Source organism: Ambystoma mexicanum, chromosome 14, assembly GCF_040938575.1.
Source record: "Ambystoma mexicanum isolate Mex_15411 chromosome 14, UKY_AmexF1_1, whole genome shotgun sequence".
In the NCBI taxonomy this organism is placed as follows: domain Eukaryota; kingdom Metazoa; phylum Chordata; class Amphibia; order Caudata; family Ambystomatidae; genus Ambystoma; species Ambystoma mexicanum.
Genome location: NC_090940.1, coordinates 245,407,708 through 245,434,913, shown reverse-complemented (window position 1 = coordinate 245,434,913; position 27,206 = coordinate 245,407,708).

Genomic DNA, 27,206 nt, shown 5'->3' with positions numbered 1-27,206 from the left:
CCTTAAAATCGACCTGAAATATGGCCGATTCTCTATTAGATCTGCCTTCCTATTTTTTAGGGTAAAATAGCCCCAAAACTGATATATGGTCTAGAGCTATGTACGGGGTTAACTATTTCCAAACTGGATGGGATTGAAGGCGACATCTGGAGACAGGTCTTACTACTTCCTAATGCTGTCCCTCTTGCCGCAAACCGATTCGAGTTAGGCTACATCCCCTTGAAATCCCGAGTTGATTGGAGAAAGCTTATGCTCTATGCTAAACTTAAGGGACCTATATCCAACACTCAATACGAACTTGTTGGGAACCACATTAATCAATCTGGTTTCTTAATTAAATTTGCTAAATTGTGCAAAGATATTTTGTGTAACATTAGCTCAGATTTGGTGCAGCTAATCACTAATCCTACAAAAACTAAAAAGTTGTGGGACTATTATTGGTGCCAGACTATGGAGGCTTTCCATTCTTACAGCCCTGTCTCATCTGGCACATGAATATAAGAAAAGGAGCACTCTTTCTCCAAATCACAGTATTTTTCCTAATCGCGACCATCGACAAATCCTACATAGATTGAGGTGGAATATTTTACCAACTCTGGATACCAAATTGAGGTGGAAACAGATTTTGGTCGCTGACAGCCTCTGTAGATTCTGCGGCTAAACATCTTATCTTGTTTTTTGTTTTTTGTATTTTGTTTTGTACACAACATAAAACACTGAGAAATTCCTGTCTGAATGTTCTTAAAGTTCTATTCTTGGATTTATCAACTGAATTGGTATGGCAACGTTGTTTGTGTATTGGAACTACTCGAGAGGGCTTGGCTCTGTCTCGCTTTATTTGTAACCTTCATCTGGAACATATGTGATTGTATTTATCCTGTTGTTTAAAACATGTAGCTTTTAAAACCTATTGTTTTCATCTTTAGACACTATTTTCACTAATATAAGGGAATCTATTGGTATTTTATCTGTTAATACTGAACATGCATTTTCATACTTTTCTATGCATTTGTTTTCTTTTTTGTAAAGCTTTAATAAAACCATATAAAAATAAAAATTAAAAAATAAATTGCTCCCCACTGCATCTCTCTCTCTCCCTCACCCTCAACTTAGACAACATTTAATCATTATTTAATACTGTACCAATCTGACCAGCAAATCTAGTAAGGTTTTTGGGTCTAAATTGCAAGGTATTATATTCTGGTTGCATTGATAGGCCTCTCTCCCATTATACAGGTCTCTCAAATCTAGTACGGTTTTGTGTCCAAATTACACTGTATGATATTTAGATTGCATTGATAGGCCTCACCCCCACTATACAGGCCTCTCCAGTTTAGCAGGGGTGCTGTCTCATTATTGCATTGTGTGATACTAAGATAGCATTGATAGGCCTGTTTTCCAAATCTACCAGGGCTACTGTGTCCAGACTGCATTAAGTGATATTCAGACTGCACCGATGGGCCTCTCTCCCACTATACAGGTCTCTGAAATCTAGTAGGGTTTTCGGTCCGAATTGCACTGTTATGATATTTAGTGTGCATTGGTAGGCTTCTATCCCACTACACAGGTCTCTCAAATAAAGTAGGATTCTGTCTCCAAATCACATTGTATGATACTCAGATTACAGAGATAGACCTGTCTCTCAAATCTAGCAGGGCCTCTGCACCCAGATTACATCAAGGGAGTAAGTCCTAGCTGCGCTCCTCAAAATCACTCCTCAACCAGTGCATGTCCTTCCTAAACCCACATGGCTAACTCACTGCAGTGAACCACATTCACGGAGACAGACTAAAGAGAGCCACCGTTAACACCCAACTATATAACCCTTAACCACCTCCCTACCCCCACCTAGGCAGCGACTGAATGAATAGGCAACATCAGCCAGAAATACCACCTACAGACAGACAAAAACCGGTAGCAGACAGCATCCACACCAAGTACTACACCACTAGCCAACCAGACCAAAAGAGAACCAACTGGACATCAGCAAACAAACAAAGACTAAACAACTTGGAATCTCATAATGCTGCGCAAACGACACATCCTGACGGAAAGAATAAGAGAAGAAAGAACAAACACTCTGGAACTGCAACCAAGAACCGCACCAACAGAACACACACCCACAGACGGGACCAAAAATCGAACCAACATTGAGAGAAGAGACAAATTCCTATACCTAACTCCATACTTCGTTGAGAACTGCTCACCAGACCGAACCAAGGCAATGCTAGAAGCAGCAACATTAAACAACCTAACAAAATCACGAAGAAGGATGAACACCACCAGAAAAAAAAGAAACACACAACCAAAGCGATAACACCTTACATCACCAAAGCTAGAAGAACTTCCAATTGACAACCACAACTTCTGGAAGACGAACCCGATGAAAACAAAAACCGAAGACAAAACCTAGAACTATTCGAGGACGCATACCACCTGAAACCTACACCTCAACAAGATCAGAAGACGACCCTAACAAGAAAAGCCAAACTAAACTACACATCCAAACTTCACTGCAATCTAATAAAAGCAAGATCCATGTCAAAACACTCTACAGAGATCTTCGACCTACTTGATGACAACGGCATTGACATCCTATTCATCACAGAAACATGGCTGGACAACAACTACAAAATCACACTCCAAAGCTGCCTTCAAATAAACAGGAAAAACAAAAAAGGTGGTGGCATCGCAATAGCATTCAAAGAACACCTAAAAATAAGAACAGAAGAAACACTCAACATCCTCAACTGCGAGTCCATGGTCATACACCTGACAGCAAGCCCAAAAACGAACATCACATTCATCTTGGGTATACAGACCACCAACTTATGATGCATCCTTTGTAGACAACTTCATAGAAGCCATCAACCACAAACACCAAAATGTCCAGGGGGACTGCAACATCTTGTTCGAAGACAGTCATGCCAACTCCCAAAACTCACTGATTGAACAACTCACCACCATGAAACTACGACAACTAGTAAAAGGGGCAACACAATCGGCAGGACACACCCTGGACGCAATTTTCGCCGAGGAAAAACCCATCACCACGGCACTGCCAATACAAATAATGTGGAGCGACCATCTCATCATCCCATTCGTGATCACCCTGCCCACTCAAGTCTGAATCCATCCTCCTAAACTCACAACCACCACAAAAAGAAACTGGAAAGAAGTCAAAGAAAGCAACCTATTTGAACAACTAGAGTTAACCAAACCCTCAACTACAGAACTAGATCTAGCTGACCTAGAGGGAAAAGCGGAGATACTACACAAATGCATTGCAGATTCAATTGACAAGATGGCCCCAGAAAAACCATTCCCGCCATCAAAAAAGAGAGGAATGGAAAAATGGTTCACCCCACTACTAAGCACTATGAAAAAGGAAAACAAAAAGATGGAACTGGAAAGGAAGAAAGAATACAACCCAGACAAAAAAACACTGTTCCAGAAGCAAATCCGCGCATACAAGAAGGAAATTCAAAAGGCAAAGAGAAGGCATTATGATGACAGAATCACAAATGCCACCAACACACAAAAAGAAATGTTTAATATCATTAAAGAAATGAGAAACCCACCCGGCTGTGACAACACCCCAACCCCCTCGGAGAAACTCTGCAATGACCTGGCAGACCACTTGAAAAAAATAAATCAATGACATCCAACAAACCATTGAACAGGGACCAACCAACAGCAACATACAACCAAACAAACCTAACTCAGAACCTCAGCACAAACTCAAAAACGTTCCTGAAATATCAGCAGAGGGATTTGCAATGCTCGTAAAACACAGCAAGAAAGCTGGTTCACCCGTGGATCCCTGTCCCCGGACATCTACAAATCAATCCCCGCACAAGGATCGCCATCAGAATATTACAGAAACCTTCTAAATCTATCACTAGCAATAGGAATCATACAGAGGATCTTGAAAACAGCGTACATCAAACCACTTCTGAAAAACTCAAGCGGCGTCGTAGATGACCTCTCCAACTACAGACCGATCTCAAACATTCCATACCCAGCAAAACTCCTCGAAACTTACGTATACAAACTAACCCAAGAATATGTTGAAAAACACCACCTACTAGACCAAGCTCAAGTTGCCTTCAGACCCACAAGAGGAACATAAACAGCACTACTCTCCATCTGGGACGACCTAAAAACTAACGCAGGCTCCAACACAACCTCAGCCCATATTCTGCTCGACCTCTCCGTAGCCTTTGACAAAGTTAGCCATGACACCCTAACCAAAAGATTAGAAGACATAGGTATTACAGACACAGCACTACGCTGGACTAAATCATTCCTAGCAAACAGAACAGAAACTGTATGGATTAAACCCTTCAAATCAACCCCACGACATGATGACTGTGGAGTACCACAAGGATCCTCACTATCACCACTGTACTTCAACATCTACCAAACCCCAGTTATCAGAATCTTCAAGAAACACAACATTAGATGCTACAACTACGCAGATGATACTCAAATCATCTACAAAATCAAATACACCGAAGCTGATAATTCAAACGTAACCGACTGTCTAAAAGAAGTCTTCAACTGGATGAATGCCAACAACCTGAAAATCAACCCAGGAAAAGCAGAAATCATGATCATATCCAAAGACCAAGAGAATGAAACTGCCATCACGTGGCCAACGGAAATGGAACCGCACCATCACCGTCTATGGTAGTAAAAAACCTGGGGTTCCTGATGGACTACACCCTAACCTTAGAACCGTAAATAAATGCAACAGTCAAGAAATGCTTCTTCCTCCTCCACACGGCAAGAAGAATCCTACCTTTCCTCTCCACGCACAAAACATTCACTACGCTCGCCTTGATCATGTCAAAAATTGACTATGCAAACCGCCTCTACCTCGGAATACCTCCTGATAAAACTACAACGGATCCAAAATACAGCAACCAGACTACTCCTCAAACTATCAAGAAGAGAACACATCACTCCTGCCCTAAAAACACTACACTAGCTCCCAGTAAAACATTGCATCACCTTCAAACAATGTGCATAACGCACAGGGCAATCAGTGGACAAGGAGCAGAATTACTACAAATGAAAATAACAATCTACACGCCAACAAGACCCCTCAGGTCAAGCAATGACATCCGCCTGGAACTAAAACCATACATTAAGAAAAAACTCTGAGGCACCGCCTTCTACCACTTAGCTGCAAAAACCTGGAACAACATCCCAAAAGAAATAAGAAACACCAAAGGTCACCTAAAAATTACTGAAACCCTGGCTCTTCAAAACCACTGACTAAAAAAACAAAACAACAGAAAGGAAAAAGAATGACTAAACAGGAAAGGACACCGACAAGCTCCCAGAACCGACTGAGAAGCACCGACGGCATCTGGACGGATGGAACCGGGCAGAGTGGAACACGGACAACATCCATGGAGACGAAATCAACAACCCCAGCCAACCCTAACCGACATCGTCAACCGCCCCTAGCTGCAACTAGGTACCACTGGGTTGTGGAACTGTCGAGATACTACCAACCACCACACTAACTGAGTTGTGGACACTGGCAGGTGCACTGGTCATATTAGTGGGAGTGAGGAACACATGGGGATGTTGGTGAGGCTGGTGGAGGTGGCAGCGAGATGTGAAAGGGGCGTCGAATTCAGAACGGGCCCAGACCTAACCAGAGGCACAGGGTGCATACGCACCCCATCTGTGAGATATTACGCAAGCCCAACTCTTCAATTCAGGATAGAGATGCCAACTAACCAATTCCACTAACAATTTCCTCCTCTGCATACACCTCTCAAACTCCAAACCAAACACAACCACAAACCTACAGCACAACAAACCGCACAAACTTCACTACACTGCAACAACAAAACAAAAAACACAGACTCGCACAACAGTAACGAAGACTACCGGCCGCAAACACCCCAGGCTCAGCCAATGGACCCACGGGGCTGAGGCCGCCAACAGCACATCACTGCACTCTTGCCTTTTTCCATCCTCCTCCCTCTAACTCACCCTCCCTCCCTCTTTCAGAGCTGCCAGAGCGCCAGGGGACCACTCCGGTGGTGATAGTGTGCTGAACAAATGTCCTTTAACATTTAACATTATCACAACTATAATGCCCCCACCATTCCCGTTGCCGGCAGGACACTACCATACCCTGCCCTATTTCCCTAAACCCAACTCATTGCTCACATATGGGAGACACCTGGAAAACCTTCAGTCTCATGCCAAGCTTTGCCCAATTGCTTTGCAACTCTCCACCACCTATGCCCTTTCCACCTCCTTCAACCCAGACCATGCTTACCCCTCACCCTCTTCCCCCACCCCGTACTTTCCTATTCTGCCACCACTGCCACTTCTTCTGGGTCTCCATGGGGGCATGCATGTTTTTGTTCATGGACTATTCCTGACAGGTCGCTGTTTGGAAAAGACACCCTGTTGTGATATTCCTAGTTTGGGCTACTAGGTGTCGCTTGCAACACCTATTCGTTGAAACTATTGTGTTGGAGTACAGATAGAGAAGAATGGCATATGAGGAGGGACACACAAACTGTAGGTGTTGTTTTGTTATTTGGCCATTGACTGCCCATGGCCATGCTAATCTCGAAGGAAATTCCCAGCCTGTCACAGCCCATCCCCAACCAAAACACCTCCTCATTGGAACTCTTCAAGCTCACTTTAAACAATCCTTACCATCAAACTTCGCACAAGCCAGTGTTTTTTCAAAGGAGTCTTCTGAGAGTAAATGACAATTGGAGTTGTTAACCGCTACTTGTATACTAAAAATGTCTTGCCAGATCTGCCTTCAGCCGCTTGATTTATAAGCACTCTGCTTGTCCTTCACTCAAGTCCTGTTAAAAACAAGCATTGGCAAAGCCAGCAGTTTTGATGTGTGTGTATAGCACTGCTATTAGATGTCCAGGTACTCGCACCATTTTGCACCTCCTACCATCAATGGCCAGAAAATAAAACAGCGGCTGTACCTGACAAATGTGTTTCCCATGGCTACACAAAATCCTAAACTGTTGGCGTTCACGATGCTTGAAATATTATGAAAGGGGGCTAAACGGCACTAGTCACTGTGCTTGTAATCCTCTCCTCAGCCAGAACTGGGAACCGTGCACAGCACACAGGGGTCTCGGAACTCTCTGCCTCATGAAATGGTCACTAATCAAAAGCAGCCTCCTCCACTGGCAGTTTGGCTTGGGTTTAGCTGGCAGCCGTCGCAGAGAAAATTAACACAATCAATACAAACAGCTCACTTCAAAGCACAATGTTCAATTTTCTGAGCAACAACAATACGTGCTCTGTTACAACACTCAGGGGTTTCAATCGTGCATCAGTCCTTTGTACCAGCAACATGGAATGCCCACCATCGATGTCCAATTGTCCAGAGACAATAGCAACGCGATCTCAGTAATCCAGTAAGAACAATATTTTTCAAATGGGAATCATAATGGTAAGCACAACTTCCTATATCATAGCCAGATGGTTGAAACGCAGGCAAAAGCTGGAAATCGGTGTCATATTCTTATTGACAGAGGCACAGCTTTCCTGAAAAGCGGCCATCTTGGCTGGGATTGCTGGCACCTAAAATCAAGAAAATCAGACTGATTTCTTCCTGTAGATCCCAGCCCTTATAAATCTCTTCTTGCTGATCCTCCTCCTCAGGCACATCCTCTGTGACAAATCAACCTCTGGGGTATCAGTGGTCCATGGATGAATATCAGTTACTAAACCATCAATCAACCCCACACCTCTAGTACATCAGAAAGGATACAAGCCGATTGGATTACTAGTGAACTATAAGACCTCCTTTTCCAATTTTGGTAACGTGGACGGAACGGCAGGCTTATCTCCACAAGGTCGTGGATTGTTGGTTAATTGCAACACAGCAAAAATACAATTATTATCCAATGATAAAAAGGACTGCCCAGTTAAGGTTGGGTACACATTTCTAATGTATTATTACTGCAACAGACAGTTCTAGCACACTACAAATACAACCCACCCAGTAAAGGAACACAGAGGACAGACGGTTTCATGAAGGAAAGGGATGCACTCTGGATACTGACAGGAGTTGGTAAAGTAATCAGTCCAACTGTTCAAGGTTACTCAATTCCAGCACCAAGAGGGCAAAGGGTTGTAACTGTCTCTAGGGGCCTTCAGAGAAGGACCAGTGGGTGTAAAGAGCGGAGGGGGCGGGGGGTCTGCACTTCTGCTCCCTATATGGTAGAGGGGAGGCACAGAGACCCCTGCCAAGATTCTCTATTACGGTAGCAATGGACGAGCAATCAAGGTCTAGCTTCTAGGGAGGTGATGCGAGCTGGTTCTTAAGTAGAGTGTAGTCCCCGAGCACCCACGAAGGAATGTCCACACACTGTATCTGTTAAAACAGTCTTTATATAATTAATATTCAAGGTCATATACACAATCACGATAACTCACTTTGTACTCCGAAAATCAACAATGGTAAATATGTACAGTTCTAAAGTGGTACCACTAATGTTACTCGATCTTATTAAAGTGCATACAGTCAGAATGACACACAGATCAAAATAAAGAGGAAACCAGCAATATAGAGAGGAAGGAAAGCAGGATGGTTGAGCAATAGGCATAATACTGGTAACTAAAGTTAAACACAGCTCTGTGTGGAGATCCCCCCCCTAACTTGGGCAACCTGTAGAAGAAAGATACAAGCCCAGTCCATATATTGTTCACCCTTAGACTAACTCATAGTTCTGCAACCCCAAAGTACCTTGGCATTGTAGCGTTCCACGTCGGGGAAATTGACAACCCTTCTTGAGTGTCCTCCCTTTCAGGCAGGAGTCACGGGTCATCGAACATCTGACAGAGACCAGGTCGAGCTACGACGGTGAAGTGGCCGCATCGTTCCTAGAAGTGCTCGTCGACGGGGTAGCGTAAACGTCCTGCAAGGAAGAGGCGTGCGGGGCACCTCGGTGTCGATAGTTCTAGACCACAAAGAGTTGAAGAACTGTGGCCCAGCAAGGGCGTCGAGTCATCGGCGTCTCTGTGGTCTTTGGGTTGTGGCAAACCCAACGGTGGATGCTTCTCGGTGCGTCGACGGTCAGGCCTTCTCCGGCAGGATACAGCGTGACGATGCAGACGAGAGCGTCCTTGGATCAATGAAGTTCTTAGGCAATGGGAGCATGGCGGATCCGGTCTGCGACGGCGGTCGGCGACAGTGACGGACAACAGTCCGGGCGCTTCTCCTTGGAGTTCCGCAGCAGTCCCCGTATCGGGTCGGCAGCCTGTCGAAGGTCTGTCTACCAGGGAGCTTAGGCAAACATCAGCTGTGCACAATGGTCCCTCATAGATCGGGAAGAGGCGCCTTACCAGTTCCTCTCTGGGTCATTTCTTGAAGCACAGCAGCTTTCATATTGCAAAGGAGAGCAACAGCAATTCTTCTCGTCCAGCAGGGCTCAAGGTTAAGCTTCACTCCAGTTACTCGTCGTAGTGGACTTCAGCTTCTGAACACGATTCCTAGCAGTGAGAGGTCCCCAGATATACTGTTGATCACCCATTCATTCTGCTGGGTCGCACTCAAGCATCCAATCACGACTACGGGCATTCATGCAGGCAGGCAACCAATCAGGTACACAACGTATTCAGGCCATTCACTTCTCTCCAGACACTCACAACAAGTTGTGTATTGGGACAAGTACCGAGCCATTCAACGCTCCAAACTGCATTCATACCGGTTTTGGGCAGGGCTGTCTCAACCATTGTGTCAAACACCAGATACTAAACAGTCACAACATAGAATGTATATTTGTCACACACTCCATTCACCCAGGTCCCACCCACAGGCTTACCCGCAACATATGGTCGTTGAGAAGGCTCCAGCCAGTCTGGTCGGCACTTCCCCACACTACCATATACAGAACTTCCACCCAACAGCCAATCAGGGGGAAAGGACAAAGGCAGGGCTTCCCGGGACTTTGGGAAGATCAGGGTAACAGGTGATGGAATCAAGAGGCCACTGGGGCCATTTTGTCTCAATCAGGAATCTACCGATTCCAATGACTGGGCCTGGGCATCCCAAAATGGAGGACGCTCAGGGCACCAGTCATTTCAGCACAGAGCTGCCACCAGCCCCTACCCTGCTCCGTGGGTCACACACAGGTGCCCAAAAACATACACTAGGGGCACATAGTTGTACCCCTACCCATGGGTTCCATAAGGGTATCCCATGGGTCTGTTCACCAAACCAAAAGAGAGAGCTGCACCGCCAGGAGTCCCACATGAAATCCTGTGCGGAAAACACGACAGAACACACGATAAAAAGCAGTAAAGGACAAGGATATGGAGGCCCTGTCACTTCGATGCATTTCAGCATCACAGTCGCCCACCCCAGACTGAGGTGGATGGTGCCTAATCTCCCACGGGATAGGCACCCTCAACCAGACGGTCAACATACCTTCTGGAAAGGCCATCTGCATTATTGTGACTCTTCCCTGGTCTGTGCTCAATGGTAAAGTCTAGTCCTTGCAGACTAATGGACCACCTCAGCATTTTCGGGTTTTCACCCTTCATCTGCATAAGCCACTTCAGGGGCTTATGATCGGTTTGGACCTTGAAGGTAGACCCGGTAAGGTAGGGTCTGAAAAGCCTAAGGCTCCAAACAATACTAAAACATTCCTTTTCAACAGTACCCAACCTAAGTTCCCTACCCTTAGGTTGTATACTGATGAATATGATCGGATGTTCTCTTCCTTTGTCATCTAACTGGGACAAGACGGCTCCAATTCCGGTGTTCCAGGCGTCGGTTTGAACGATAAAGGGCTTTCTTTAATCAGGCGCACACAGCACGGGGGCCCGACACAGACTTCCTTTCAAGCCATCAAAGGCCCTCTGACAGTCTTCAGTCCAATTAACCTTCCAAGGTTGCTTGGGCGAAGTCAACGCTGTCGTGGGTGCAGCTATGGTTCCATAGTCTGCCATAAAATTGCGGTGAGGCCCAAAAAGGCTCTCACCTGGGTTTGAGTAGTGGGAGTCTCACAGTCCTGTACATCCTGTACTTTACTGGGGAGAGGCTGGATTTGACCCCGTCCTACCTCATGACCAAGATAGGTGAATTTCCCCTGAGCTATCTGGCACTTGGTGGCCTTGATAGTGAGGTTAGCCTTTTTAACGCCTGCAACACTCTATCCAGATGAGTCAAATGCTCTTCCCAGGTGGAACTGTAGATGGCAATGTCGTCTAAGTAAACCACACAAAAGGCTTCCAGCCCACTGAACGCATGGTTGACTAATCTCTGGAAAGTGGCAGGGGCGTTCTTCAGCCCGAAACGCATGACCCTAAACTGGTAGAGTCCCTCTGGTGCTGAGAACGCCGTCTTTTCCTTGGCATGGTTCATCAGAGCTATTTGCCAATAGCCTGAGGTAAGGTCGAAGGCACTCACAAATTTGGCAGCACCTATGGTGTCCACAAGCTCATCAGCCCAGGGCAAAGGGTGCGCGTCAGTTTTGGTGATGGCATTGACTCCTCGGTAGACCACACAGAACCTCCAATCCTTGGTACCTGCCTGGGAACTTGCCTTGGGGACAAGGACCACAGGACTGGACCAGGGACTGGTTGAGGGTTCAATAACACCCAGATCCAACATCTTGGTGACCTCAGCCTGAATGTGGTTCTTGATGGTATCTGACATGCAGTAGCACCTACTTTTGACAGGCACACTGTCACCAGTGACAATCTCGTGCCTACACCATGGTGTAAGGCCTGGTGTCAGTGAAAACAGAGAGGCGTACTGCCGGAGCAAAGCCCGGCAGGCCTTCTGCTGCTCGGTCATCAGATCGGGAGAGAGATGCACTCCCTGACGGAGCCATCCTGAGGGTTGCTATGCAGCAAATCAGGAAGGGGCTCACTCTCATCCTCCTCTTGCCCTGAAGCTAGCAAGAGGCATGAGACTTTGGCCCGCCTGTGGAAAGGCTTGAGCCTGTTAACTTGGAATATCTGAGGGGCTACCCCAGAGGCTCCCATGTCAACCAGATAATTGACCTTGCCCATCTTGGAGATTATCCTGAAGGGTCCAGTCCATTTATTCGCCAAAGCCCGGGGCTTGGTAGGCTCCATCACGAGGACCTCCTGTCCTGGAGTCCAATCCACTTGCGGTGCTTTAAGGTCATGCCAGTACTTATTCAATTTCTGGCTGGCCTTAAGATTAGCTGTTGCCTGACCCATCATCAGTGTCATCCTCCATCTGAGGCCTAATACGTAGTCCCCCACTTGCTTGGTGGGACCTGGAGGGGGGCCTCCCAACCTTCTCAGATCAAGGCGAGGGGCCCCCCTCACGGGATGTCCAAAGAGTAACTCAAAGGGGCTGAAACCAACACCCTCTTGAGGTACCCCTCTGCAAGCAAACTGTCAGAATCTGCAGAAACCTCCCCCTGTGTCTCCTCACCTGTGACCTCCGGTGTAAGGGTTAGGTTAGACTCTCTGTCTCTTCTTCTTTCCTTTCTGCGTACCTCTTCACCTTTTTCCGCTTTCTTCCCCTTCCTTCGTTCGTAGAGAAAAGGACGCTCTCCACCCGAGGCCACCTTGACAATGATTTGAGAATCATCAGGCGGACCCAAGGGAGCTCGCCCCCAAATTCAGGGAAAAAGCCTGGTAAGGCGCAAAAAACCCTGAGCGGAGTCAACATGCAGATGCAGATGTAGATCTTGCTTCGGAGGAAAGTTCCAAATCCTTAACCGGAGTACGCAGTGGACCCAGGTCAGCTACAGTGTAATGGCGTACTAGCTGTACCTCCTGGAAGAGGCACGATCCTGAGAACTCGGAGTCCAAATAGGTCTTGAAGGTAGGACAGCCACCTATGCAGGTAAGATAGGGAGAGCTGGAGAGTGAGGGCTAACAGAAAAGGGGGAACGATAGAAAAGTAAGAGAGAAAGAAAAAGGCGAAGCTGGCAAGGTGCAAGAGAGGGGGAAGGAAGCGCTGACGTGCGAAGCAGACTATCAGCGAAGGGGGAAAAGAGAGAAGGAAGGCAAACACGGTACGCGGAAGGACGCGACTGTAGAAGGAAAAAGGAATTAGAGTAACTCGTCTTGGCCGTCATGGGGGAAGGCAAACATAGGCAAGGAAGATGCACGGTAAGGTAAGAGGGCTGAGAGCGTAGGAAACGGAGCAAAAACCACACGGAGAGAGCACCGAGCGGTCCGACGCGGGCAGTTCGAAAGAGTTGCAGCACGTCTGGCAAGGGGGCGTGTCGGCCTATCTAAACAAAAGGCACATGAAACACTAGTACGCTGGTACTGATTCCGCGGTGGCCTAATGAAGCTGCCATTTGTTCCATACTTTCCACGGTTGAACCGTGACACAAACAGCAGGCATGACAGGAGAAGATCCCACTTCTTCCTGAGGGGCTCTTCCAAAGCCCCTAACATGCCTTTGAGAGTTTTGTTAAATCTCTCCACCAAACCGTTAGTCTGTGGGTGGTAAGAGGTGGAGAACTTGTAAGTTACCCCGCATTCTTTCCACATGGTTTTCATGTAACTCGACATGAAGTTGGATCCTCTATCAGAGACAACCTCCTTAGGGAATCCAATATGGGTGAAAATGCCCAGGAGAGCCCTGGCAACCACCTTGGCCGTAACCGTCCAAAGGGGTATAGCCTGAGGGTACCTGGTGGCATGATCTACCAAAACTAGGATGAACCGATGTCTATCCGACGTGGGTGGGTCATGGGGAGCGACGATGCCAATGCCAACCCTCTCAAATGGTGTGCCCACCACTGGCAACGGTTGCAGTGGGGCGATGACTCTACCTCCAGTCTTGCCAGAGAGCTGACAAGTTGGGCAGGTCCTGCAGTGGGACTCCACTTCTACTCCCATCCGGGGCCAGTAGAAATGGGCGGAGAGCCTCTGCTTAGTCTTCTTGGTACCAAGATGACCAGCCAAGGGCACCTCATGCACCAACTGGAGCAGGAAGGGCCGGAAAACCTGGGGTACCACCAACCTCTTGAGGGCACCAGGTTCAGGCTTAGTGGGCTCACTAACAAGGAGCTCACCCTCCCAATAAATCCGAAATGTCCTAGGCGCCTTTCCCTGCACCTGGGACAGGGCCTCTGTCCTCAGACCCTCGAGAGAGTGGCACTCTCTCTGTCCCTTACAGAAGTTCGCCCGGGAGGGTCCCCCTTCAGCCAACAAGCATTGAAGGTCGGGATGATCCTCTGGGTTAAGAGCCTCTCCCACAGGAAAGTCTTCTGGCTTGTCTCCCACAGGAGTTGAGACGGCATTTACCAATGGACCCAGCCCATCGGAGCATGGATCCCAATGGGTGTTGTTGGAACAGCGGGAGTCGTAGGGGCTCCCTCCACAGAGGCAGCCTTCTTACTCCTCTGTTTCTTTCGTGCCTTGGGTTTCCCCGTTGGCAAGGGTACTGGGCTTGCAGCCGGACCGTGTGACCTCTGATCGGGTGACTGCCACAGCAGCCATGGGTATGCCATCCGCGATCATCCCCCAATTCGACCAAATCGTTTCCCAACAAAATATTTGCAGGCACGTTGTCCTGAACCAGGACTGGAAGCTTTGCTGTCTTGTCTCCAATTGTAATGTTGACTAAGGCTACAGGCGATAATTTGGGAGGCCCACCAGCTAACCTGGTGGTTCTCAGAGGAGCACCTACATAGTCCTCTGGCTTGAGCAGGGTCCTGTCCACCACTGTCATGCTTTCCCCAGTGTCTCCCAAACCAGTAGAAGGCTGGCCATTCAAGAGGACACTTCTCAAAAACCTACAGGTGTTTTGCGGGATAGTCGCCAATACTTCTGCGTACTGGTCCCAGGCCCCAAGGGACACTAAGGAAATCTCTATGGGAGCACTGAAGGTGATCCCAGTAGAGGAGGGGAGGACGGTGGCGTCCACCTCAGGTACGGAGTAGGGATAGGTTAGGCTGACAGCCTTGACTCCAGTGCCTTACCCTTACACTTGGGGTCACCCCTTCAGTGATTCAGAGCCCCACAATCACAGCATGTGCCGGCCGTGCGCAGTACAGTACTGGAACCAAAGGGACCCTGCTTTGCAGCAGGCGGACCACTATTCTTACTCCCACAAACCTCAAACTTCTCCCCAGTAGGTTTTTGGGTTTTCGGAGAGGAAGGTTTTGGTTTACCCGACTGTGATTGCTTTTGGGACTCCTCAGCTTTCTGAGAGGCCCCCTTTTCTTTGTCCTTGTCCTTCCCACTGGAGTCCTTAGGGGACATCCGGTGGGAGACACACTTGTCAGCCAACCTAACCAGCTTAAAGGGGTCCAAAATGTTCTGGTCAGCAACATACTGACGCGGCTCTGGCGAACAGGCTTCCAAAAAATGCTAAAAAAACAAGAGGTGAGACAATTCAACAAACGTTTTCACTCTGTAACCATCAATCCACCCCATCATGTTCATGTGCGCCGCACTCACCCAGTCAACTCAAGACACATTCTCTCGTTTCTTAAAATCCCTGAAATCCCTGAACCGTTTAAGATATTGGGTAGGCGTTTTTCCAAACTTGGCGATTAAAGCAGACTTCATGCACTCATACTGACCCCTTTCTTCCACACTCAGCTTCATATCCAGTTTGAGGCAACTGCTTAACAAACACTTAGCCCAATCTCTCTTATCAACATCGTGAATTGCACAAGCCATTTCAAATGCTTCAATCCATTGGAGGATATCAGAACCCTCTGCATACACACCAACCAAATCTTTCATAAACTTGGTTGCTGGGGACCTGACACTCGCAACTGGGTTTGCTGAAATCTCCACTCAAGCTTTCTCTAGCTGGATTCGCTGACATTCAGTGTCCTGGTTCTTGAGTTCAAGATCCCTATCTTTTAGCTTAAGATTCCGGTTCTTGAGCTCCACTTGCTGTGCCAACTCCTCTTTCTTAAACTCAGCCTCTAGTTCCAACTTGCGATATTCAAAGGCTAACTTCATCCTCAATAACTCAAGCTCTAAAGAATTACTGGGGTTCGGAACAGAGGCAGCAGGAATGGCGGCATTCCCAGGATCAGTTTCGGTGACAACCCCTGGGGTAGAGTCCTCATTGGTTGCATCTCCCCCTTCAAGAGTTTCACAATCGATCTAGTAGTCCATCAGGGCAGCTATCAGCTCCGCCCTAGACTTATCCACAAAGTCTAATTGCCTGGCTTCACAAGCACTCTGGAGTGCCTCTACGCTCATCCGAGTCAATTTACCATTCTCAATAGATTCCATTGTTTGTAATGGAGTTATCTCGTATACGACTAAACCTTAATTTAACAAAGTGCAGATATCCTTCGTAAGTGGCATGGGTATACACTGAGTCTGAAAACCATAAGCATCCCACAGCTGCCACCAGCTTGTAAAGACCAGAGGGGGGGGGTCTGCACTTCTGCTCTCTATATGGTAGAGGGGAGACAGAGACCCCTGCCAAGATTCTCTATTACGGTAGCAATGGACGAGCAATCAAAGCCTAGCTTCTTAAGCTGGTTCTTAAGTACAGTGTAGTCCACAAGCACCCACAAAGGAATGTCCACACACTGTATCATTTGAAACAGTCTTTATATAATTAATATTCAAGGTCATATACACAATCACAATAACTCACTTTGTACTCCGAAAATCAACAATGGTAAATATGTACAGTTCTAAAGTGGTACCACTAACGTTACTCGATCTTATTAAAGTGCATACGGTCAGAATGACGCACAGATCAAAATAAAGAGGAAAGCAGCAGTAGAGAGGAAGGAAAGCAGGATGGTTGAGCAATAGGCAGAATACTGGTAACTAATGTTAAACACAGCTCTGTGTGGAGATCTCCCCCACCTGGGCAACCTGTAGAAGAAAGATACAAGCCCAGTCCATATATTGTTCACCCTTAGACTTCCCCATAGTTCTGCAACCCCAAAGTACCTTGGCGTTGTAGCGTTCCGCGTCAGGGAAATCGACAACCCTTCTTGAGTGTCCTCCCTTTCAGGCAGGAGTCGCAGGTCGTCGAACGTTCGACGGAGAACAGGTCGAGCTACGACGGTGAAGTGACCGTGTCGTTCCTAGCGGTGCTCGTTGACGGGGAAACGTAAACGTCCTGCAAGAAAGAGGCGTGCGGGGCACCTCGGTGTTGATAGTTCTGGACCGCAAAGAGTTGAAGAACTGTGGCCCAGCAAGGGCGTCGAGTCATCTGCGTCTCTGTGGTCGTTGGGTTGTGGGAAACCCACTGGTGGATGATCCTCAGCGTGTCAACGGTCAGGCCTTCTCCGCCAGGATACAGCGGCGACGATGCGGACGAGAGTGTCCTTGGATCAATTAAGTTCTGAGGCAACGGGAGCACGGTGGCTCCGGTCGGCGACGGCGGTCGGGGACAGAGACGGACAACAGTCCGGGTGCTTTTCCTTGGAGTTCCGCAGCAGTCCCCGTATCGGGTCGGCAGCCTGTCGAAGGTCTGTCTACCAGGGAGCTTAGGCAAAGATCAGCTGTGCACGATGGTCACTCATAGCTCGGGAAGAGGGTGCCTTACCAGGTCCTCTCTGGGTCAGTTCTTGAAGCACGGCAGCTTTCAGATTGCGAAGGAGAGCAACAGCAATTCTTCTCATCCAGCAGGGCTCAAGGTTAAGTTTCACTCCAGTTACTCATTGTAGTGGACTTCAGCTTCTGAACAGGATTCCTAGCAGTGAGAGGTCCCCAGATATACTGTTGATCTCCCATTCATTCCGCTGGGTCTCACTCAAGCATCCAATCACGACTACGGGCAGTCATGCAGGCACACGACCAATCAGGTACACAAGGTTTTTCAGGCCATTCACTTCTCTCCAGACACTCACAACAAGTTATGTGTATTGGGACAAGTACCGAGTCATTCAACGCTCCAAACTGCAATCATACCGGTTTCGGGCAGGGCTGTCTCAACCATTGTGTCAAACACCAGATACTAGACAGTCACAACATAGAATGTATATTCGTCACACAATCCATTCACCCAGGTCCCACCCACAGGCGTACCCACAACATACTGTCGTTGAGAAGGCTCCAGCCAGTCTGGTCGGCACTTCCCCACACTACCATATACAGAACTTCCACCCAACAGCCAGTCAGGGGGAAGGGACAGAGGCAGGGCTTCCCGGGTTCGGGAAGATCAGGGTAACAGGTGATGGAAGGCAAGAGGCCACGGGGGCCATTTTGTCTCCATCAGGAATCTACCGATTCCAATGACAGGGCCTGGGCATCTCGAAATGGAGGACGCTCCGGGCACCAGTCATTTCAGCACGGGGCTTCCACCAGCCCATACCCTCCTCTGTGGGTCACACACAGGTGCCCAAAAACATACACTAGGAGCACAGGGTTGTACCCCTACCCATGGGTACCATAAGGGTATCCCATGGGTCTGTTCACCAAACCAAAAGAGAGAGAGCTGCGCCGCCAGGAGTCCCACATGAACTCCTGTGCGGAACACATGACAGAACACACGATAAAAAGCAGTAAAGGACAAGGACACGGAGGCCCTGTCCCTCCTATGCATTTCCAGCATCACAGTGGGGCAGAACCACAATGTACGTGGTGCTGAAGAAGTTCTTGGTGCTCGACAGCATTGAGGTGGTTCAAGGGTGCTTTCCCGCCACTAACTATCTCAGGGACTGCAAACAGCTGCGGGTACCAGGCGGCAGGCAGTTTGGCAAGCAAGGCTGGATGGACGTCTGCAGGCTGCCTGGTGCGGCAGCTCAGGGCCAAGAATCGTTCTCTTTGTGCTGGTTGCAGGATCTGGAATGCTGGTCAAGGTAGCTCGGATGACTCTTGTGACTGCGCGTGACAACAGTCAACGGTGCAGCCGGATGCGGTTCGAGAACTTGACTGTCTCGAAAATGTCCTTAAAAGATGGACGCTGGATGATGCTTGCGTAGCACCCCTTCTAGCTCTTTGCATGGGTTGTCCTTTCAAGGCGGACGGGCCAAAGCTCAGGAGAGTGTATGCAGGCAACAGCCTTGTCCTTAGTTCAGATACTCTCTAGCAGGGCATGCTGTGTGCTGGCTGAGTACCGCTTCTGGAGCTGCTGAACAGGTCTTCTGAGTCGAGATTCAGACTCTGTTCCCTGGGAGATGTTTAGGAGAGGGATCTTTCTTCCCTTTCGGAACTCCTGGCCTTCCTTCACTGGCGGAAGATGTAAGGTAGACTGTTCCCCTCAGCTCAGGTGTAAATGAGTCCTTCTTCTTACTCCTTTCAAAGTCTTCAGACGATCTGCTAAGTGAGGGATTCATCCCTCTTTTAATGCTAAATGGTCTCAAGAGATTGGTGCAGGCTAAGCCTACCTTAACAAACCAAACCTGGGTCCCCACCAGCAATTTTCTGTTATGCATGAGGTCAGGACCAGAGTGCTCTGCAAAAGGAAAAGGTGAGGGGTGACAACATATACCCAAGTCCCACCCATCATCCTGTATGTTGTAGATCAAAGAGTATCTCTGGTTAACTTAGCCCTCTGTGACTCTTGATTAACATGCAGGGTTCCCTTGAAGTTTGTGCTGGTAGCAGACTTCCTGTTTGCCCCAAACTACATACTTCTCCCCTCTGAAAGGAGGACACTGACAGGCCATTCACTGCCTTTCATATCAAGCGGTGGGAACTAGCTACAAGTTCACACATTGCATACCAAAAGGGTGTCGGTTCCACAATCCTGTTGTCTCTTCAGCAACCAAGCCCACTCAGCAGGCTAGCCTCAATTATCTCATTACTTGTGTTTTTTTACTTTACTTTATTTATAATGCACAGTCATAAACCCGTAGGTGTGAGCGTGCAGACAAGACAAACTAGACACAAAACATTCCCGGACCGATAAAAAAAGGCAGGTGATGGAAAAAAAAAACACTGAAACCGAGGGGTACAAAAGAGCGCCTAACGGAACAGCCAGGTCTTGAGCTCTTTTTTAAACATGCTCAAGGACATGGAGCTTCTCAAAGATACAGGCAAGGCGTTCCATAGTGTCGGTCCGATACAAAAAAACGGTCCTACCTGGACTTTCTTTGTTTTACATCTGGGCAACAATAGGAGATTTTGGTTGCTGGATCTTAAATTTCTGTAACTGGGTTTTTCCATTATATGCTTTTGTAAATAGGACGGCATAGTCCACATTCGACACTTAAAGGTAATACGCGCCTCCACTGGAAACCAGTGTATGGGACGACGAGATTCTGTTACATGAGAGCGAGACGAGAGTCCTGCTATCACTCTTACCATTAGTATTCACTGCCACCAGCCGGAGGACAAAAGGAATGCAGATCCATGGATCATTTGATATTTATATTGGGCTGCCCATGGCGGAGGAGGTGTGCCTTCACGCTCCTTGAAATGCATTGATGTCAAATTGAACGTGAATAATACAGGGGAAGACAGTGCTTGTAGGCTGTGTCTTCCCGGTGTACATGTGACGTACATGTGACTATGCATTTTGTTTTGGAATCAGATGCAATATGCACGGAATGGCCTCGCACATTTCTCGGATGTTGGTCTCCCATCATTCATTTTAATTTATCAAAAAATCAAAAAAGCCCATGCAAGCGTACTCTTTTGGGAACACTCTCTTTTCTCCACTTGCACTGTCGAGTGGAAAGAAATAGGCTGGCCTTATGAACTCTACTTTGGGTCAGTATTGGAATAAGCAGTTGGAGGCATTTTTCTGACCAAATCATTTGCTCACTTTTCTGGCACAATTGATTTAGTTCAGTATCGCAGCAAGGGAAGACAGGCATGTTGGGTTGCAAACAGCGTGCTCACTTGTTTCAGACAATGTATCCACCTATTCGCATTGTTGTTTCCTGCTTGAATATCTGGCCAGCTACTTTATATGCTGTCCGGCCTCTCTGTGCATCACGTGCAATTAGTATGCACAATGTTATTGTGCATGCATTTTGCATGTCTATCTTCAGAACGCGGGTGTTGGAGAATTCTGTGCATTTTTTGATAACACAGATGTGGGATTTGTATGGACATTTCCTAGCGCACCCTTCTCGTGCGCTACACAATTGTTTTTGAAAAGGGATCTTTGAAGGGTTGCATAGGCGATGCGTTTCTAATTTACAGTCAGGTGCGTGAGAGGGACCTGAGTGTCACCTTCACGAAGGTCCTTGAATCGGGGAGAAATGCTGTGGAGTAGGAGGCCATTAATGAAATCCATTGGAGCAATTGCCAAGCAAGGTGTCCATATACCTCAGTGCTGCAGCTGTAACCGTGGTACAAGTGAGATACACAAATCACGTACCATTAAAGTCAACTCCTATGAATTAATCAACGCATTGTTACAATGCAGGCTTGGAGCAGCACCTCATGTCAATATGCCTCAGGAATGTGAAAGTTGTTATGGTGGCTAATCATTCGGCATCAGCTTCATGTCCGAGACACTGACATTCTCTGTGTGTATGTGTTGTGCGGTACTGTGTTTCGGTCACTCTAATCAGCACATTATTCATGTGTCCATGCTTCCGTTCTTGCAATAAAATGAAAGCAATTAACATATTCACCTGGCGTGTTTCCACTGAGGCCGGGAGAAAACACAATCTGGGAGTGTGATGAATCGCAGTGCATAGCAAGTGTGTTTCATCATGTGGGCCTCTGCGAGCCTAAAAGACCTTCTATAAGTCATCAGAAGAGCACGTGTCTATGAATGCTTCAGACTAATCCCACTCACATCCGGTCATCATTATCATTATGCGTGTGCTGCCCGCTGTTCGCACTTCCGGTGACGCCAATGTGTTAGAAACACTCCAGATCTGGTAGCAGTCCATTTTGTGTCCAACTACATCAATGGAGCTTGGCACCTTAGACCGAACGGCGTCATACATGACGCTCGTTACTCCTATCCTCCTCTCTCCAAAGAAGTTTTTATTTTTATTATGTTCCAACTGCTCTACTTTAAGCAATTGTGGTTTTATTGTTTATATGTTTGCAGTTAGAAAACTCTTAGCTACGTAGATATGGAAATATGTCTTTTAATTGTGGTATTTTACTGGATTAGCAGAACAACGAATTGCAGACATTTAAATGTGTATAGCCAGGAAAACCGCTAGCTATGTAGAAATAAAAAGATGATTCTTAATTACTAATTTACTATGTTATTGGATTAATGGAATAATAATTTGAATGCTTTTTTTATTGTCTGTTATGTAACTGTCCGGATGACCTGCAGTCGAAATAAAGGTTTATCAATCATCATCATTATTATTATTAATGTTGTTATTGTTATTATTTATTATTTGGATATTTATTCAGTGTCAACCACTTTGGAAAACCACGGATCGCTTTACAGAGTAATAAGGGAAACTACAGGAACAGGGCAGTTAGTAATGAAGGCTATAGCAATGAAGGGCAGAGGGGTGAGAAACAGAGACACAGGCAGCAATGGGCTAGCACCAAGAATATGCAAGAGAAAATGGGAGGTTTACATGGAAAACGGTACAGAGGTAGGTGGAATGAGCAGGTAAAATAGCAGGGGGGCAGAGGAGGAGGGGGTGACGGCTTGAAACAGCCACAGGAAGCTGGCAAGGGGTAAGGGCAGATATGAGGGGAGAGAGACACAGAATGCCCCCACAGGTCATGTCAGAAGGGAGGGCAGAATTAAGTTCTAGATGGTGATTAGGAGCACATTCTAGAAGAGAAAGGTCTCCGGATTTTGGGGCTCCTAAACATGACCCTTGTAACAGAGCAAAAGTACAGCAAGAACTTTTTTTGCTGGTACAAGTAGGGATTTTACAAATAATTTTGTCAAATGTATTGCATAAATAAAAGGTTAAGGGACAAGGGGGCTGGACAGAGATTGTCGGAGCCGCTGCTTGTTTATCTCGTTGATCCTCTGTGTATACGCAGTGAGGCTTGACATCTCCTTAGCGCCTTTCCTCTAATATTCCTTGCTGGTATGACTGCTGAGGAGCTCCGCCTGCTACGAGCCGAGCTGAGCCAGTTTCAAGTGAGGGGGTTGGCTACATAATTGCACTGCCCTGCCCTGTGAGGTGGATTTGGCGGACCGGAGCGGAGGCCCTCCGAGTGTGCATTTTGGTGCAATTTCATGTACAAGAAACAAGATATCTGGCTTCATTGGGCAAGTCAACCAGCCAACCACAGAGCTCCTTTGCTGGATGTTGAGTGCATCTGCACCCTGCCGTGGGTGGAGGGCTCGGGTTGCCTCAGTGGTTTCGGTCCCTGGACTTAACTACCCCAGAGCTTACGCAGCATCTGGAGTGCTGCCTATCAGTTAAATAGCGCTCTGTTTGTTTATTTCTGTTGCTCTGGTAGAGGTGGTCCATTCTTCCGGTAAAAGGCCAGAGCTGTATGGTAAAACACAGTGCACATTAACTGCCCAACATTAACCACCCCATTAATCAGGAATGAACCAATTAGTTGAGCTGGGCTGAGCTGAACTGAAGACCCTCCAGACTTTTCATCTGGAAAATGAACTTGCGGCATCAGCCTATTGATATTGTCAGCCTTGTTTTTTGATATGCTTTGGCATCTTGGCGTATACCTCGGGGATAGTCGGCCACGGTCAAAACTTAATAGCCTCATAAATCTGCTTTATCGTATCTTTCCCATTGCATTGCATCCCCTCTTACTGCAATTTCATTGCATCAGTCCATCAATACATGTCACATCTGTGTAGCGGTAAGCAGTGGAAACGTGGTGCTATTTTACTGAAAGATCATCAGGTGTGTGACTTGGAAATGCCAATTACAAAAATGGTCAAGCATCAAGGGAGCAGCTCATGGGGGGTCACACAAAAATACTGGAAATGCTCTGGTCACTCCCATTGGGTATTTGAGTAATAAGACACTTCTTCCGACCTCCCAAGCTTCTTGTCAAGACTTGAGGGTCGCAAGGAGTATAAATACCTCTGACCCTAAGCAACCAGCAGTGAGCTACTATATACTCACTGTTTGAGGATTAGGGCCACAGTTGGCAGGAACAGGACATCAGGTCCTCCGGATGGCTGCTGAAAGGGAATGAGCAGTAGTTGAGTACAGAACAGAGTAGGTGCAATAGGTCAGTTATAGCAAAAGAGAAGACACCTACCAGGAAATGGAAAGTTGGGTGCTCTACTAGGAGGCAACCTGGAGAGTAGTAGAATGTTCAAGGGTAGGTACCTGTTCCCTCAGTGGGTCAAGATGCAAGGATTGTTAACGTACCAGAAGGTAGAAGTTGATGCTGGCTTTACACACTGGAAGAACCTGAAGAGCAGAACAGAGCATAGAAAGCATGGTTCAAAAGCTGAAAGCAATGTCTGAGTTTCCGTGTCGCCTGAAGCAAAAGGAGAATCCTGATACAATCCGTGGAACGTTCCGAGGTCAAATAAACAGGTGCGTAGGAGAGAAATGCGAGGCAGTCAAGGGTCAGGCAAAAAGGAGTCCAAGTAACGTAATCCGAGGTCCAGGTACACAGAAAGCAGGATCGATGAACACAAACGCCGAAACAAACAGCTGAGAAGCGATGTACAATGGGAGCACAGCTGATTTATGGCATTGCGACAGGACGTGAGTCACGTGATCTGGATGTGTGCATCACGTGCCAGCTACCGTGGTTCAATGATGGGGAAGCGTGGAAGTCCAGTGGGTGTGACGATGGGCATGGCGAAGTCCGAGACACCACGTCCTGTTCTTTCCTTCTTTCCTTTGCATCGTATCACCATGGATACGCCATGGATGCGCCTCTGCTTATCCGTGAGTAAGCGCGCCATGGGAGTTTCCTTTTTTTGCATGCACGCGTTGGCGTCCTCTCCAGTACCTCCTGTGCATACCCCAAGCTGGAGGAACAGGCCCCTGATGTGAGTGCTGATTGACAGAACATTTATGCTTGGGTGAGCTGTGTGGCCTAGTGAGAGAGCCTGAATGCCCCTGTGGATGTGTGTGCATGACAGAACCCCCCCACCCCCCAAGGGCCCACGACCCCGTGGCTGGACGGGTTGTCCTGATGAAACTGGGACACAAGTAGGACACAAGTAGCGGGGCATGAACATCAGAAGCAAGCTCCCAAGACCTTCAACCCCTGGAGATGTGAGAACCCAGGATAGCGCTGATCTCATATTCACCCATCTCGTCCTGCACCACGGGAGAAGGAGGAAGCACTAACCTCATGGCAGCGGGACAAGGTTTAAGGAAGGATGAGTGGAAGACAGGATGTATACACCAAGTAGAAGGAAGGGACAACTGGAATGCCACCAAATTGACGACTCTCGTGATCTTGTAAGACCCACAAAGCAAGGAAGGAGCTTGCGAGATCCAGGCAAACGTAGTTGTCTGGTGGACAGCCATACCTTGTCCCCAGGTGCATAAGGCGGAACCAGAGAACGCTGTTTATCAGCAGCGTTCCGCATGGTTTCTTGTGCTTCGTGGAGGTGCATGAGCGTCTGTGAATGTACCAGAGATAAGTCTCTAAAACAAGCTGAAGCAGAAGGGTTCTGAGATGTAGAAAGATCAGAAAGAGGCAGGGTGCGTGGGTGTTGGCTATACAAAGAAAAGAAAGGAAAAAAACCTGCAGAGAGTATGGAGCGTTGTTGTAGGCAAATTCAGCTAAGTGTATCAATTGATACCAGGATTGTTGGCTTTGAAGCGATGGACAACGAACGTACTGTTCCATCACCTGGTTTACGTGTTCGGTCTGCCCGTCTGTCTCAGGGTGGTAAGAGGAAGAGAATCTGGCATCTATACCTAGTAGCTTGGTGAAAGCCCTCCCAAATTTAGAGGTAAATTGGTAACCTCTATCTGATACGAGAACCGTGGGTAGCCCAAAAAAACAAAATATCTCCTTGAAGAATAACCCTGCCAACTGGGGAGCTGTGGGAATGCCCATGCATGGAACAAAATGGGCCATTTTTGTCAAGGAATCAATAACCACCCATACTGTGTCAAAACTGTTCACTTCCGGCAAGTCAGTAACAAAGTCCATGGTGAGAGTGTGCCATGGTCTAGGTGATACGGGCAAAGGTTGAAGCAATTCCAGGGGCCGTCCCTTCCTGTGTTTGCATTGTGCACAAATGGAGCATGTATTGACATAAGCTTTGACTTCCGTCCGCATTGAGGGCCACCAACACCAACGTTGGAGTAAGCCTAGAGTGCGTTTTTGGCCTGGATGGCTGTTGACCATTCTGACCATGGGACCATTCTACAGCCCGGTTGGGAGTGTCTGGGGTGGGAAAGAACAGTTTCTCTTGCAAGTATGGCAGACCATCATGTATGACCAGATCCAAGTCCGACAGTTGTTCAGGGTTGAAGAGATAACCACTGTCGGGTGGTATGTAACAGGTCGGGCGAAGGTGTGCATAAGCATACCAAATGTTTTTTGTCCAGTATTGTATCAGGGTATATCGGAAGTGAAACACCCCCGGGGGGAACGGGACATGGCATTGGCTTTCCCATGTACGCACCCAATCACAGTCATATGCAGAGAAGAAAAGTTGCCACCGTACTTGTCTACTGTTGGCACACTTCATTGAAGCCAAGTCTTGTAAGTTTCTATGGTCATAGAATACAATGGTTTGATGGCTTGCCCCTAGAAGATGGTGCCTCCAAACCTGAAAGGCCTCCTTTATAGCTAATAGTTATTTTTCTGTGATGGTGTAGTGTGTTTCTGGTGGAGTGAACTTGCGTGAGTGAAAAGCAACGGGGTGAAGACGCCCAGTAGTTGGGCATTTTTGGAACAGGACAGCAACCATGGCGTAGGAGGAGGCATCGGCTTCCACTATGAAAGGGTGATCTGGGTTTGGATGCTGAAGTACTGGTGCTGAAGTAAAGGCGGTTTTCAGTTTCTCGAAGGCTTCTTGTTGTATTGCCGTCCATAAAAAAAGCCCTTGAGGACTAGTGAGAGAAGTGGGAGGACCTGCAATAGAGGAGAACCCTGCAATGAACCATCTGTAGAAATTGGCAAAGCCAAGAAATGATTTGAGTGTTTTTACAGACTAGGGATGGGCCAATCTTGTACTGCCTCTGACTTTAGAAGCATTTATAGATAAGCCCCCCAGAGAAATATGAAACCCCAGGATATCCACAAGGTCTACATGAAACAGGCACTTTTCAGGTTTGGCGTAAAGGGCGTGTGTACAGAGTCGAGTAAGCACATCACGCACGTGAACCACATGTTCCTGCATGGAGGGAGAGAATACCAATATATCATCTCGATAGATGATAACAAAGGCATCCAGGATGTCGCTAAAGATGGCATTCATGAACCGTTGAAACGTGGCGGGTGAATTACACAAACCA